This window comes from Lathyrus oleraceus, chromosome 6 (genome assembly GCF_024323335.1).
Source record: "Lathyrus oleraceus cultivar Zhongwan6 chromosome 6, CAAS_Psat_ZW6_1.0, whole genome shotgun sequence".
NCBI classification, from domain to species: Eukaryota; Viridiplantae; Streptophyta; class Magnoliopsida; order Fabales; family Fabaceae; genus Lathyrus; species Lathyrus oleraceus.
This window is the reverse complement of record NC_066584.1, coordinates 81,221,750-81,237,240: the sequence shown is the minus strand read 5'-3', so window position 1 is coordinate 81,237,240 and position 15,491 is coordinate 81,221,750. Positions and strand designations below refer to the sequence as shown.

Here is a 15,491-nt window from a genome sequence, read left to right as displayed (position 1 = left end):
TTACAATCAAGTACATTATTTACTTTGTAAAGCAAATAATTGAGGCTCTTAGGCCTAAAACAGACACTCCATCGTAGCCGATGAATGCTGGCGATCTGACCTAAACTATAAAGTATAAAGATTTCATAGGGTAAATGACCAAGCCCCAGAGTTTCAATAATTTTTAAACAATGATAATGATAAAGAAAAGACAGGTGCAAATCTCTAAAGTGGATAATACTTGAGGTATCAAGGTAAAATATTCCATTAAATATCAAAAATCATTACACTCAAAGGCACAAAAGCATGGGAAGTATTGTAGGAAATAAAAAGGAATATAAGGAAAGAAAAATAAAGTGTATGCTTCTAAATCATACTGGAATAGGTCAAGCGTCTAAGCAAAAATTACAACATCAGCGTAGAACTTCCTCGCCTATTCCACAACTCGCTCGCGGACTCTGAACATATCCCGCATAGTTCGCTAAAGAGAGTCACGAAGCGCTAGCTTCATACTGTCCACCTCATTTATGAGGGCTTTCAAGGCCTCCTCATGGGCCCCTTTCTCTTGAAGGAAGAATTTTTTATGCTCCTCCACCTAACGAGTCTTCTCCTTAACAAAGTCAGAAGCAACCTTATACCACTTCTCCCCATCCTCGAGGGAATTCCCAAGATTGGTCACGCGAGCTGCCAGAACAGAAGGAGAACTATGTATCTTTGCAGCCTCTTCCAAAGAGTTGATAACTTTAGAGATTAAGACACCTCAATTCCAAAGCTTTGGCTTTCCATATCCAAGTATACATTTATTTGGAAGGATTACCCGGGGAAAAGACATCACCTCGTCTTGCAGAGACAAGAGAACAAATGTTACCAGCTTTGAACATGTTGTGAACAAGCTGAGAAGTCAGTGCCATCTTATCCCCCTCATGGAGATTTTGGATGAAGGATAAATCTGACACCAAAACAATAGTAGCAACCTCCTTAGAAGTGCATGGAAGATGGGAAGAGAAGATGTCTAGTATCTTTATTAATGGAGTTACCTCCCCAGAAGCATTGCGCTCAGCGACCCGAGTTCCTTTTAGAGAACCCTCGTCCCGAGGGGATTATTGTTCCTCATCCGAAGCCTTCTTTGTAGAAACCGGAGGTGAGGTTGGTTCCTCCACCATCAAACTGGTTGCAATGTCCAAAAGATGATCCACCTCGCGTACAGAAGCAAAAGCTTCTACAGTCGGTGTAGGATAAGGAGTCGGAGAGGGAGTAGTGGTCGCTAGAGGAGTGGGGGCAGAGGAGGAAATCCCAGTATTCACCATAACCTGAATACCTTGAACATCTACAAGGTCATAGAACATATTCAACTTGCTTATTTTATTCATGCTATCTGCAAAACGCATTCACACGTGTTTAAAAATAGCACGAAGACTCTTCCCTCACAAAAAATCTCCCTCCTCTCCTCTTGGCTATCTACACTTAAGATAACATGAGTATCATTTCACCTTTTTCTCACATTAGTAGAATGCACCCCACAAGGACCAAAATCATTCTCATATCCAAGCCCTTAAAACTAGGATTGCAATTCCTTCTTCATAGTCACCTCATCTAGAGAAAGAGAAACTCGTTTGGTAGAGTAGGAGTAAGCAATCCTGCTAAAATGGAGCCAATAAACATAATGAGTTTAGATTGTGAGGGGCTTCACCAATAAAAAGTGTCATAGGAAGTCGCCTCAGTATAGAGTAAATGGGTCGAACAAATGGTTGACTGGATGAAAGTAAATAAACTCTGATTACGAAAGTTGTCCAAGAAAGTATGCCTCGGATGGAAAAGATAAAAAAAAGCTAAGTGAGGGCTTTCAAGATGTGTGTTTGGCCCATTGTTGGAGGACCGTTATGTATGCCCATGACCCCGGATAAAGCCAGGAAGGAGCAAAATGTAAATGTTTCAGGACGACTACCTCAAATTTAGAAAAAGGCAGTCGAAGTCTTATTATTGTAAACAAGAATTCATGGAATGGACCATGCAACTATCAAAAGAACTTCATATCCTTTCTTCTTCCCTGACACTAGAAGGACCAACCACTCCAAAGGATTGTCGACCATAATGTTAACATCGCTTATGGTTGCCTCAGTGCTTAGAGTCGAAGAAGTTCTCGCCACCTTTGCATCTACATATTTCGACACAATTGGACGACTTCGAAGTAACTATAACCTTGAAAGCTAAAGGGTGCAAAAACTTCCAAATACTCAACTCAATCTATTTATAAGCAACGACAACTAAAATATCAATACCAACTATGGAAAGAAATCATGAGATCAACTGTCTGATTTTAATTCATGGAGACACGCAAACTCGAGTGTATTCAAGTATTTTGTAAATTGCGTTAAACCCTAGTTGATCACGTCACTGCACATGTCAGAAAATGGTGACATAATGTTTCAATGATGAAACCACATTAAATGCGCTTGTTCCACATAACTTTTTCAAAACTAATCTCATACGTTTTAGTTCCATTCTGCATCAGACCACGACATAAATGTCGATCAATGATACTTAAGGCTTCCAATGGCTCCTTCAGTGTCTGACAAAGCCTCGAGGACAATTGTTCTAGACTGGCCAAAGACCCAATTAACCAATGCCCAATGCATCTCAAATTCACTATACTCGGTCCAAAGTATAAAAACAATGCACATGCTAAAAGAAAAGTCCAATCTTTAATCTCGAGTTTCATTATACTCATTTTGAATCTAGAACTGACTTGTGCGTTTTAGTGCTAACCATGTTGCTCCACCTCGTACCATCGTAAAGAATAACAAATTTTTCTATAATTTTTTTTTGCAGATTTTAACTTTAAAGACTAAAACTATAAGGATTTTAACATTCTAAAATTATATATATATATATATATATATATATATATATATATATATATATATATATATATATATATATATATATATATATATATATATATATATATATATATATATATATATATATATATAGGTTTTTAATTCCTGTATTTTTTTATTTTAATTTTACAGGTTAAAATCAAATGAAATTTAATATATAAATATTTTATCTAAAAAAAACAGAGATGAAAAACAAAAACACGCTAACTTATCGAAATCAAAAAATTATTTAAATCTTTTTATTAATATTGTAATTTAGAATTTTAAAAACCGGAAATTGATTAAATTATTTACTGCCTGTATATACTTGCAAGCCAATTCTATTAATTTTTCTTCTGCAACTGATTATAAAAGTTTCTACTTAATTAAATTAATTGTTCGATGATTATATAATATCATAAATAATAGCTTTTAAAGAAAGCCAACCGGATTTAACAAAGATAACTAAATTGACTTGCAATAAGCTAGGAAATGAAAAAAGAAGAAGTTGAAATGAAGTATATATTATAATACTACCTGGTGTCTCGTGTAGTTGCTTTCATGCACCATGATTTATAGATTCGTTTCTTCCATATCTATCTCCTCATTCTCTTTGTTGCGTTTCTTTTCGGTGATTGAAACATGGAATGTATTGCATCCAATCCAATAGCATCAATTAAACTGTCCCTACACACCTTTTTCAATTTATATACTAATTCTTCTGGCCTTTCATTCTAAAGTCTAAACCGACCTTCACTTATTATTCCTAGTGGAAAATTGATTTTGTGATTTGAAGTAGGAGAATAAGACTTGGATTTTAATGATAAAAGGCCTTATTACTTGTATATCTTATCATCAATTATTGATCAGTTATTGCTTAATAGTTTAGTGTGATTTTTACAAATTGTTATAGAATGTCATATTTATTTCTCTTATTGATAGGATCATTCACGCTGGACAACAAGTATAGAGAGTAAGGACGACAAATCTCAAAAAGGTCCCATTGAACCCCGATAAAGAAGAGAATAAAATTTCAAAGATCAAATTCATCGGGATAAGTTAGGATTGCTGATATGTCTGCTAAAAACCTGAGGGCATAAAGATCGAAGGATTGTAGAAAACAACAATTCATAAACACAAGTCACACTCCAGCTAAGTCGCACCTGGCATGGGAATAATTGTTTCGTTGGACTGAGCGTAAAACTTTATCTTATATATATTATCTCAGATTTTTGACATTAGTATTAAATTATGAGAATATTATAAATATCATTTGATAATAGTTTTTTTGTTAGACAAGTCGCAATGGTTAGTGATGACCATGAAGATTTCGACGAAATCGATTTGTGGATAAGGAGTTTTTATTATGGTCGATAAGGAGTTTTTATTATGGTCGAAATTGTGGTTAAACAATGATCGGGAAATTTTGCAACTTAGTGAAATTCAGTGTTTTCAAGATATTATCTACGCAGTCGAATGAGGTGTGAATGGATAAGATCAAACAGTTATTGAAGGACATGTGGAAGCTTGTCGAAGACGAAGGTTGCATGGAGACGAAGACGTGACATGTTTTGTTTAGTCGACTATTGTAGACGATTAACTTAAGATTACTATATAAGTAACATTCATTTTGAGTTTTAAGGGTCCGCAATTGTACGCAAATTCTATAAAACTCAAAGTATCTTTGTGATTGAGAAAAGATTTGAGAATATACGTATGCGTTCCACTTTTTATAAATTAAAGTCTTTATATTCAAGTCACTTTCTGCAATTAAATTACTTTCAGTCATTTTATTTTAAGTTCTTTGCATTTCGAATTCAGTTTAACTTATAGTCATTTCTCAAACTTTGCATTTCGACATTGATGTCAAAATATTGTTTAAAGCTTATGATTCACACAAATATGTCATGAGATCTTTTCGAGTTTAATCCCTTAAGAAAATTGAAACTTATTTTTGTTTACTAAATTTTACGGTAAACAAATTGACACGCTTAGTGGGACCATTTTGTGTGAATTTATACATTCTATTTTTGAAAACTTTGTTTTAAAGTTCTTCATTTAAGAAACTTCTAATATTGTGAGTGTGCATGAGATTCAGAAGTGGTAGGATAACAACAAAAATAAACAAGAAATCCAGTGAGGAGATACGTTAGGAAAATGGTTACTCCCAGAAACAACAATAATGGAGAATAACCAGCCAATAGCACTGGGGAAGGCATAGTCACTACAAGTTCGACTGAACCAGACGCCTCTATTGCGAACATCAATGATGGCAAACCTACATACTAACCCTTCCACATTTGCTGACAATGATGTGAATGCATATTCGCTAATATTGACATCTGGGTCGGCCATAGGTAACCTTGGTCGAACCATACAACCCCAATTATGGATGGGATTTGGTTCCCAAAAAATGTTAACACTTACTATGAATTATGTGATGGCGATGAGACAACAGGTGGACGAGAGTAATCATTATATGGCTAATACACTTACTCAACAAATGGGTACCATATTTAACTCATTGATTCAAAATACGAATCATAGTTACCAACATTTGGCAACTCAAATGAATCTAATCGCTGAATTTTTGGCACTCCGCCAGCGCACGTTTGACCCATTGTACAACCCTAATTGGTCAGGTCAATTGGAAACAAGGGAATAGTCCTTGAGGAAAATACAGTGAATCAGGGGAAATAATTTGTGCCCCAGGTAGTTGAACAAGGGATGCCTAAAGATGCCGAACGACCACCAGTTTTGGTAGTTAATCGAGACCAAGGCGTTGACAAGTGGTTCGTCAAGTTCGACAAGAGAACATGTTAAGAGAAAATAATCTTGCAGCCATAATCGAAAGAATAATCGCGCATAATGGTGTGAATATGGGCCTACAGAGGCCGAATTGTACATCTCCTTTGTTGGAATATGTTTTACAAACAGAACTCGCCAGGTGATAGAAGGTCCCTAAGTTCACCAAATTTGTCGGTGATACTAATGATTTCATATTCGAACATATTGCTCGATATTTGACTGAGGCGGGGGACATAGCGAATAATGAGAACTTAAGGTAGAGATACTTCCCTAGTTCCCTTACAAAGAATTCCCTTACATGGTTTACAACGCTCCTGGCACATTCCATAAATGATAGGATTCGTTTAGAAAGGTTGTTCCATGAACAATTCTATTTGGGGCAATCTAAGATCAGTCTGAAAGAATTGTCGAGTGTCAAGCGAAAAATTCGCTGAGTCAATTGATGACTACTTAAATCGGTTCCGACTATTGAAAAAAAAGGTGCTTCACTCACGTTCTTGAACATGAACTAGTCGAAATAGGCACTGGGGGATTGGATTATTCTATTAGGAAGTAATTAGATACACAATATCATAGGAATATGGCCCAACTAGCGGACAGAGTTCGACAGGTCGAACGACTAAAGGCTGAGAAAACCAGAGTGAACAAAAGTAAGAAGGAACGAGTGGCCTACATCGATATGGAAGACAATGACTTGCTGTCAAATGTCGAAGAAAGTGAGGTTGATGTGGTCGAGTTAAAGTCAGGCCCCCCCATATGTGTGTAAACTTCTTGCACCTGTAAATGGGAAGAACCCTTCTGAATCTGGGAAAAATGATAAGTTCCCTAAGAAAACCTATACCTTTGACGTGACCAAATGTGATAATATTTTTGATTTATTGGTTGTAGATGGGAAAGTACTAGTGCCACTAGACGCGAACGTGTCGCCATTAGAACAAAGAATTGTAAATGTCATAATTTTCTAGGGCATAAACCCTCACAATGTTTTCTTTTTAGGGATATTTTTCATAACGCTTTGAACAAAGAAAGGCTCAAGTTCGCCAAGGTAAAGCTCCTCTAAAGATAGATTCGAACCCACTATAAGTCGGGGAAACCAATTATACTGAGTCGGTGGGAATCAACATGGTCGAGATCATTGATGATTTTAACATGGGGGTCGAGGATAATACTTTCAGAGTCAATGAGAACCAGATTGAGGTTGTCTATCCTAAGGCTGGAGAAGGTTTTTTCGAATTACACCATTGATGCTAATTCAAGGATTCAGTTGTGATGATGTTCCCTAAGTGTAATTTTTTGTTTAAGAAGAGAGCAAAGGTGGAGAGTTCTCATATGCCGAAGAGGAAGGAAAACTGGAGGAGGAGCAAGCATGAGTTCTATTTCGATAAGAGGAGGGGCTCAGAAAAAGGAGAAATTTGCTATCCACCAGAAGGGAAAGCCTCCCACTTATGTGTCATTATCCAATATTGTCCAAGGGAGATGGATGATGCTTGTTGGCAAGGAGCAGTCAGGAAACCAGAAGTGGAGGAATGTTGAAATGGGTCAAGACTCTTCTTTGACCTATCGACACAATTTTGAGGTATCAGAGAGACGCTCATATTGTCCCAGTAACTATAGAGGGAAAACCCGATGTCGAGAACTCAATGGAGAAGATTTAAAAGAAAAAAGAAAGCTGAGAGAGAAGTTGTTGAATCAAGCAACAACAAACAATACCAAAGTCGAGTATGTGATCAATCATATAAACTAGTTGGAAGACAATTGTTTTCCCCTAAGCAAGTCAAGTCGAAGGGAAAAGAGAAGGAGGAAGTACCATCTAAGAAGGATGAATTAGTTACTGATAATTTTGAGTCGGGGTCAGAAGATGATTTAGATGTGATGTGTATTATGGTATATGTGTTCCCAAGGGAATATGATTGTGCCACATCGGTTTCTGAACCAACGAATTGTGAGGGGGAGGAAATGACGAAGCATAAGCCGGTGTGCTATTTTGTCATGAACAATGGTTGCGTTGAGGAAGATAATGCATTTTTTGAGAGATCACATGAAGGAATGAAGAGTCATTTGAAGACCCTTTTTATAAGGGCAAAAGTTAAATACACAACGGTGAATAAAATACTGGTGGATGGAGGGGCTGCAGTTAATCTGATGCCCCACTTTTTGCTGAAGAAAAATGGAAAATATGATACTGATTTGAGACCACATAACATGGTGCTCTCAAATTATGAGGGAAAAATAGGCCAAATAATGGGCATTATCCAAAATGATGTGACGGTTTAGTATATAACTCAACCCATTATTTTCATGGTTATTGCATCCAAGGCTAGCTATAATCTTCTCATTGGTCGGGAGGTGATACATGGTGTGGGGGAAGTACCTTTGTCACTTCATCAGAGGATAACGATATGGAGGAATGACAGAATATTCAAGAATATGGAGGCAGATCAAGGGTATTACATGGTGGAAGTCACTACGAAAAAAAAGGCATAAATTATGGCGGTTTAATTATGTCATTTAACTAAAACCGCCATAATTTATGATCGATTATGGTGGTTTTATAGGTACGTAATGTTCGTAATAAAATGGTGGTTCCAACCGCCATTATTTACTTAATTTTTTTAAATATGCACATCACTATAAATGACACTTTTTTTTCTCTCATCCCTTTTTTTTTACATAAAAAGTGGAGCGTTTTTTTCCTCTTCCTATTTTTTTTAATATTCACATGTTCTTATTTAATTATTAAATAATAAAAACTTATTCAATATTAAATAAAAATATTAATCTTATTCATTATGAATTAAATAGAAAAAGAAAACCTAAAGTTATTTCATGTCTTTGTCTAAAAAAAAACCAAAAACCTTTTCTTCACTCTTTCCATGGTTCATCTTCCTTCACATCATTTCGATTTTAATATCAGTTTTCTCTTTTTCCTTTCAAAATCATTCAAACTTAAGCCCTAAAAATGATTTGAAGTTCAAATCACACCTATTCAACATCAATATCAACATCTAACCCTAAAAATAAACCCTAACGTTTGAAACCTCATTTTCCTTTTTTTGTTGCAAATCTCCAATCCTTGTTCTGTAACTGTTCGTTCTATTGCTCTGTTTTGCTCCACCATAATTCGGAGTTTTGCAATCGGTCGTTCTGTTGCTTGAAAATCTACAGTTTCATAATCGGCATTTCAAGGTAAAGTTATGGTTTCTCTTTTCTATGCTAATATGGAAATTTCTAGACAAACATGGAAAGATTTAGATGAATTAGGTTTTCTAATATCATGCTTTGTGTAGATCAATTTTCATAAAGTTTGTTTGATTTTGTGAATTTTTTACAAAAATAACCCATTTTTTCAAGGAAATTCCCAAAATACCCTTGATTTCAAAAAAATTCTCATACTACCCCACTTTTAGGAGGAGGCGCCAATTCAATTGGCGAGTCCTCTTAAAAATTGAATGGAGGCGCCAATTGGATTGGCTAGGGCACATGCCCTAGCCAATCCAATTGGCGCCCCTGTGTATAACTTCAGAGAAGGCGCCAATTGGATTGGCGCCTTAGTGTAAAATGCAATTTTTTTTTATAAATAGATGTGTTGTGTGAGTCATTGTTCCACATATCATTTAATCATTTGGTAATCATGTTTGATGTTCGTCGCCGATACGGAAAGGTGATTTATGCGAGAGATAAACCTCAGATGCTGATGTTGTTCTGGAACATCACTACGTTCGATCAACTGAAGAGGGAACTGGTTCGTTATTTAGATGGGAAAATACCATAAGGGGAAAAAATTAGAAGTATTGAGAGACTCGACATTATCTTTGGTTGGGTGCGAATGAAGACTGGTAAGGATGCTAGGGAAATGATGTTCGGTCGAGATGACATCAATTTGATTGTTGTAATCAGTTAGAAATATTTCTGTTTGTAGATCGCTTATTTTGTACTAATGTTTGTTATGAACCTCGTTGTATCAAAAACTGAATGATATATAATGGTTGAAGGTTACAGAAATACAATGTTACAAAACGCTTAAGACCTAGATGATGCTCCTCGATTGGGACAATTGTTCTTGTTGTGTCCAGGTTGATGACAGATACTACATAATCTTATCATTTTATCTGTAGGATCCATTTCTGTCTTGATACGTGTGTTGTTTGGCCTTCCTTTTTTTTCTACGCATCTCGTCATTGTGCCAAAATATATCACCTTCATATGGAGGCGAGTATTCCTCCATTGGTAGTACCGAGAAGCTTTGATTATATACATTCATGACAGTGACGGTCTTGTACACATCAGATAAATGGTTGTAAGCGTCTTGACGAGTATAAGCGCATGCTGCAATGACATGGGAGTAAGGAATGCAGAAGGCCTGGAATTTTCCACAATCACACCAACTTCTGTTTAGTCTAATAGCATAGGCTAAATTTGGTCTCCCCTCGTTGTGGTCCATTATTTCCTGGACGCTGAAATTTTTCCTATGATGGTCAAATACTGTTACAACGTGTGTGCTAGCTTTAATGCTCTCCTCTTTCATGATTTTCATGCAACACTCACTGAATACTTTCCCCGACACTAACACCGCACTCCATCTTTCACCTCTGGTTGCGAACATAGAAGCCAACCTATAATAGGTCGATCTTACCAAGGCGGTTATTGGCAGATTTCTAATTCCTTTGAATACCCCGTTCATTAATTCCACAAGATTTGTTGTCATGTGGCCCCATCGACAACCTCTGCCGAATGCCCTTGTCCACTGCTCTACTGGTATGTTATTTAGCCATCTCCATGCGTCTTTATTAGACAGTCTAATTTCATCACGATAATATTGAAATGCTGACAAGTTAGAGCATACCCAGGCTTTCTTGTAAGTACAACTTTTCATGCTCCCATTCATTTTCCTATAAATACATCCACACCATCAACACTTCTTCCACACCATCACTCTCACTACTTCTTCTACAATTTCATCTGCAACAACTTCTTGTAGTTTCATCTGCACCAACCACTTTCTTCCCTGACAAAATGTTTATCCTTACAATGGGCGAAACGAATAGAGGAACGGTTGCAAACACAACAACTTATGTAAGTTTTTTCTTTTGTTATTTGTTTTAATAGAGGTCCCTTTTATTTTAACATACCAACTTAGTCAAGTTTTTTGTTCTTTCTTTTATAGGATGTTTCAAGGTTCCAGACTCGGGTCCACGAACATGTCCATATGGACCTGATGATTCGACCTTATGTTGAACTCGCCGGTTTTGGTCACATAAGCAAGATTTTATCTTGGTCCTTAGATAACAAATTCATTCTTACTTTATGCGAAAGATGGCATCCAGAGACACACACATTTTGGTTCCCAACCGGTGAATGTACCGTGACGTTAGAAGACGTCTATATGCTTTTGGGATTGCCCATTGAAGGTAAGGTGGTTAATGGTAAAACCAACTATGCAAATTCAATTTGCATGGACCTCTTGGCGACTGACTTGTTAGATGATAACGCAAGAGGTCAAGGTATACTACTTTCACGCCTTAAGTCATACTATAATAGTTTATACTTAGATGAGCATTCTACCGAAGATGCTCGAATAATAAAAACTAGGTGTTACATTATGTTGTTAATTGGTTCGTTTTTATTTACCGAAGGTAGTGGTTCTAGCATGGATATTATGTATTTACCTTTACTTAGACATGTAGATAGAATAGGAAGTTACAGTTGGGGATCTACTTGTCTAGCATATCTCTATAGCTCCTTGTGCAAAAACTCACACAAAGACGCATCTACATTTTCTAGATGTGTTGTTTTGCTACAAGCATGGGGTTGGTCAAGACTAGCGTCCCTAGCACCTATCAACAACAATCCTTTCACATTCCCTTATGCACAAAAGTAAGTTGTTTAAATTGCTATATCTTTACTTACTTCTTTAAAGATTATTATCTCTAACTAATATTCCTACCTTTTTGGTGAAGATGGTCTGCACATGGTATAAGTTATAACAGATGTCCTAGACACTGTATTACTCGGTATCTCAATCTGTTGGATCACCTTCGACCGACAGACGTAAGGATAATAACTTAATTTATTTCGTTATGATTTGTTAACTTCTTCTACCTAGATTATAATCCTATCTTCTTTCACATTTCAGTTCATTTGGTGTCCATACCTTAATTCTGATCATGACCATGAGGTCAACGCTGAAGACGCAGCCGTATGGACTGCATGCACACCGATAATACGGTTCACAACTGTGGAGATGCACAACAGTGATCGTGTGAAGTTGTAGTTCGGTATGCCCCAAAACATCCCAGATCCCCCAGCAAGCCTAGGAGAGTGGCATCTGCACAAAGTTAACGACCAATGGAACTTAAATCCATGGCAAAGCTTCGCAAGATCGGAGTGTCGCAAATGGAAGCACCGCCATGACCATGTCTTAACTGGCGCAATCATGTCATATGAAGAAAAACCAAGTCATACTTATATGGCTTGGTACAAATCCGTTGGTTTTCAGTTCATCGCCGAGGATATGTACCTCTACGACCCACGCCAGATGACTTACACACCTGAGACCTGAACAAAAAACCCCCAACAACAGTGTCAGACCAGATACACATAACCCCCTATCCGTCAAACGTTCCATTCAACCAACACACAAACATACAACCAAAACATGTCATACACCCAACCCCAATACCAAGAGCATACCCCATACCACCACCAACAAATTGACCATCAACCTGAGACCCAACATCACTTCGCACCCACCTCATCACCCTACCAAAGTCGCCTTATCCAGAACACCCAACGATCATTCAACACCAACTGCCCTTCCTCCTACCATAGCCAAGAAGCCTAAACCTCACAAAACCAAAACATCCAACAACCCTATCTCTACCAAACACCTCAACAACCTTTCCTCGACGCATCATTCACACCCATGTCTCCCTTCAACCGTCCTGGTCGCCCACCAATGAGTCAACCACAACCCAACTATTATGGCATGGGTCATGAACTCAGCTACGGCGGTACACCCTCGATGCATTTTGAAGACTATGCCGACTTGTCTGACTACCTCAACAGACCATCTCCTGTAGTTGGTAGTGACGCTCCTGGCCCCTCAGATGCTCAAACACCAGTGGTGAATCATCAACGTGAGTTAGGGCCACGGGTTAGGGTAACTAGAGGATGTGGTACCGGAGGTCAGTTAGGTGATCCCGGTCATCACCATTAGGCTTTTTTGTGTAAATGGAAAATTTTATTAATATCAATTGGTCCTATTTCAAATTTATGTATCACGTAGATCATTTACCAAAAAAAATCACATTTTACACTGAGGTGTTAATCCAATTGGCGCCTCCATTCAATTTTTAAGAGGAATCGCCAATTCAATTGGCGACTCCTCCTAAAAGTGGGGTAGTTTGGGAATTTTTTTGAAACCGGGGGTATTTTGGGACTTTCAATGAAAAAGTGGATTATTTTTGTAAAAAATTCTGATTCTGTCATATGTTGAAATTTTTGTTTTGAATTTATGGGTATACTAAATATGTATATTATAAATTTGAGTTTATAATTATATTGGATCATGTTCAACATAAACAGAACATTTGGGATGAATATGTGTTCACTTTCAGTTGCATAACTAGAACACAAAAATGGAGAAACTACAATGGAATATCATGACAAAGTTAACAGGTGTGAAAATATGGGGTTAGTTTAGGTGTTATTGGTTTGATTATTACAGTTCACCAGTTAGATAAAATCAAGATTGAAATAAGTTCAATACAACTCAGTATGTCCTGGTACAATTTAGTATAGATCAATTATTGAAGGTTCAATAAGTTGTTGAGTTCATTCTTGACAAAATGAAAAAGATTTAATGTCTGTTACTAGAAAAAAAACTAGCGAAGCTTTAATCTCCATTAAGTTTTCAGCTTATCCATCTATACTACTCTGTCTAACAAAATGTAAAATAATAAAATAAATAAAAATAGCTTAGATAAGTTTTTTTGGAGTAATTTTTTTAAGATTATAACCATTGTTTATTGAGTGTTTAAGATTTATTAGTTTCTAATTGTGTGATTATAGGGTGTTCAAGTGGAGTTATGCACATAAGATGAGAAGGGACTTCTAGTTCAAGTAATGAGAACCTTTAGAGAAATACTATGGCTATAGAATGCTTAATTTCATTAATTTCTAATGTTGAGGGGTGCAAGGATTACCTGTCAATGGAAATGGATAAGTGCATCCACTAGTAACTTTTAGGTATGGTGTGTTTAAAATTCTTGTGGTTATAATAGAAAAGTTTTAGTATTCTTGTGGTTATAATTCATTTTAATATTTTCAGTATCATTTTTAAATTTATTTTTTACTTTTATAGTATATTTTGAAATATGTGTTTTTAGACTGTTTAATCTTAACCCTACTACTAGGATATTCCAACAATTATGAATATAGAGAATTAAATTACAGACAAACCTAATTGTAAGTTACAACTTTTACCTTAAAGTATATATAGGACTATATGTTACTCTTCGGTATTTAATTTTAAAAACGTTAATTAAAAAAATTCAACCTGCTTACTTAAAGTAATCTGGTTGAAAGAACCTCAGTTGTCTTCTGTTAGAGGTTTTTGCAGAACTTGCTAATCTTCAACATGATGTCGTTCAAGCTAAGGTTTGGACTTATAATGACTGCATTCTTTCTTTGTTCTATGTTAAAGAATGCGATTTTGGAACCACTGTGATTAATTCTTAGAAGAATAAAAAAATTGAAGTTCGTTTAAGTGTTTTGAAGGTAAACAATGACATCAGAACTGCAAAAACTTGTGTCTCAATGTCTCTGATGCATAGTCAAAGAAGGTTGCATCAAATGATGTTCGTTGATCGAGACTACGAGAGGAATCCCATTCTCAAGCTCATTTATGGAGACACTGTAGTGACGGTCCAGAATTGGGAGGAAATGGGGTTATTTAGCTGTGAATTTCAGTGCAAGGATTTCATCAAACTAATATTTGATGTCGTATGCAATTCGACAGACATGGAGTATGTTGTGTTTCACACAACCATCAACACAAATAGTAACCGAACTTACTTGGTAATAGTTACTCATCAACTTCCTTACATGAAATCCAGTATACATGTTTTTCTTAGTTTATGTTCTGAGTTTTGTTTATTATTATTCAAATTTAAAATCATTAATTATTTTAGGAGTTTTATATAAGACACATTGATGGTACCTCAATTAGTTCTGAACCTGAGCGACAATGCGTAATTCAATGTCTAAAAGCTTATGTGAAGAGAAGAGCATTTGAGGTATATGTTTGTCAAATCATTTTTTTTATAATTCTAACCTTTTTTATGGAGTGTTTAATATTTATTAGTTGCTAATTATGCGATTACAGGGTGTTCAACTAGAGTTATGCATAGAAGACAAGAAGGGACTTCTATCTGAAGTGATGAGAACCTTAAGAGAAAATGGAGTTAATGTTACAAGAGAGGATCATGAGAAGGCAAAAAGAGAGGATCAATCCAAAAGTTTAGAAGTTTAGAAGTGAAGGAGTTACCATTGATATATCATGAGAAGGAAAAAAGAGAGGATCAATCAAGTGGAATTGGTGGTCCAGTGTTGTGGTCTATTAGGAGTCTTGTAAGAAATAATCTATATAGTTTGGATTACTTAAATCATGATCTTAAAACATATGCTTGTGTATGCTAATATTGTTTGCTTAAGATTAGGTATGTGTATGTAAAAAGTTAAGAATGATAAAAATTGGTGATAGTTAGTAGTTGTTCTAGTTTGTTGAGAGATGAAAGTAGTACATAATTGGATTATTGGTTGCTG

General features: G+C 36.2%; 1 pseudogene; it reads left to right on the top strand.

Annotated features, from left to right (window-relative positions):
* Window positions 1–7,292: 7,292 nt before the first annotated feature.
* LOC127094123 (ACT domain-containing protein ACR8-like) lies at window positions 7,293–15,365 on the top strand (annotated as a pseudogene).
* The last annotated feature ends 126 nt before the right edge of the window (window positions 15,366–15,491 follow it).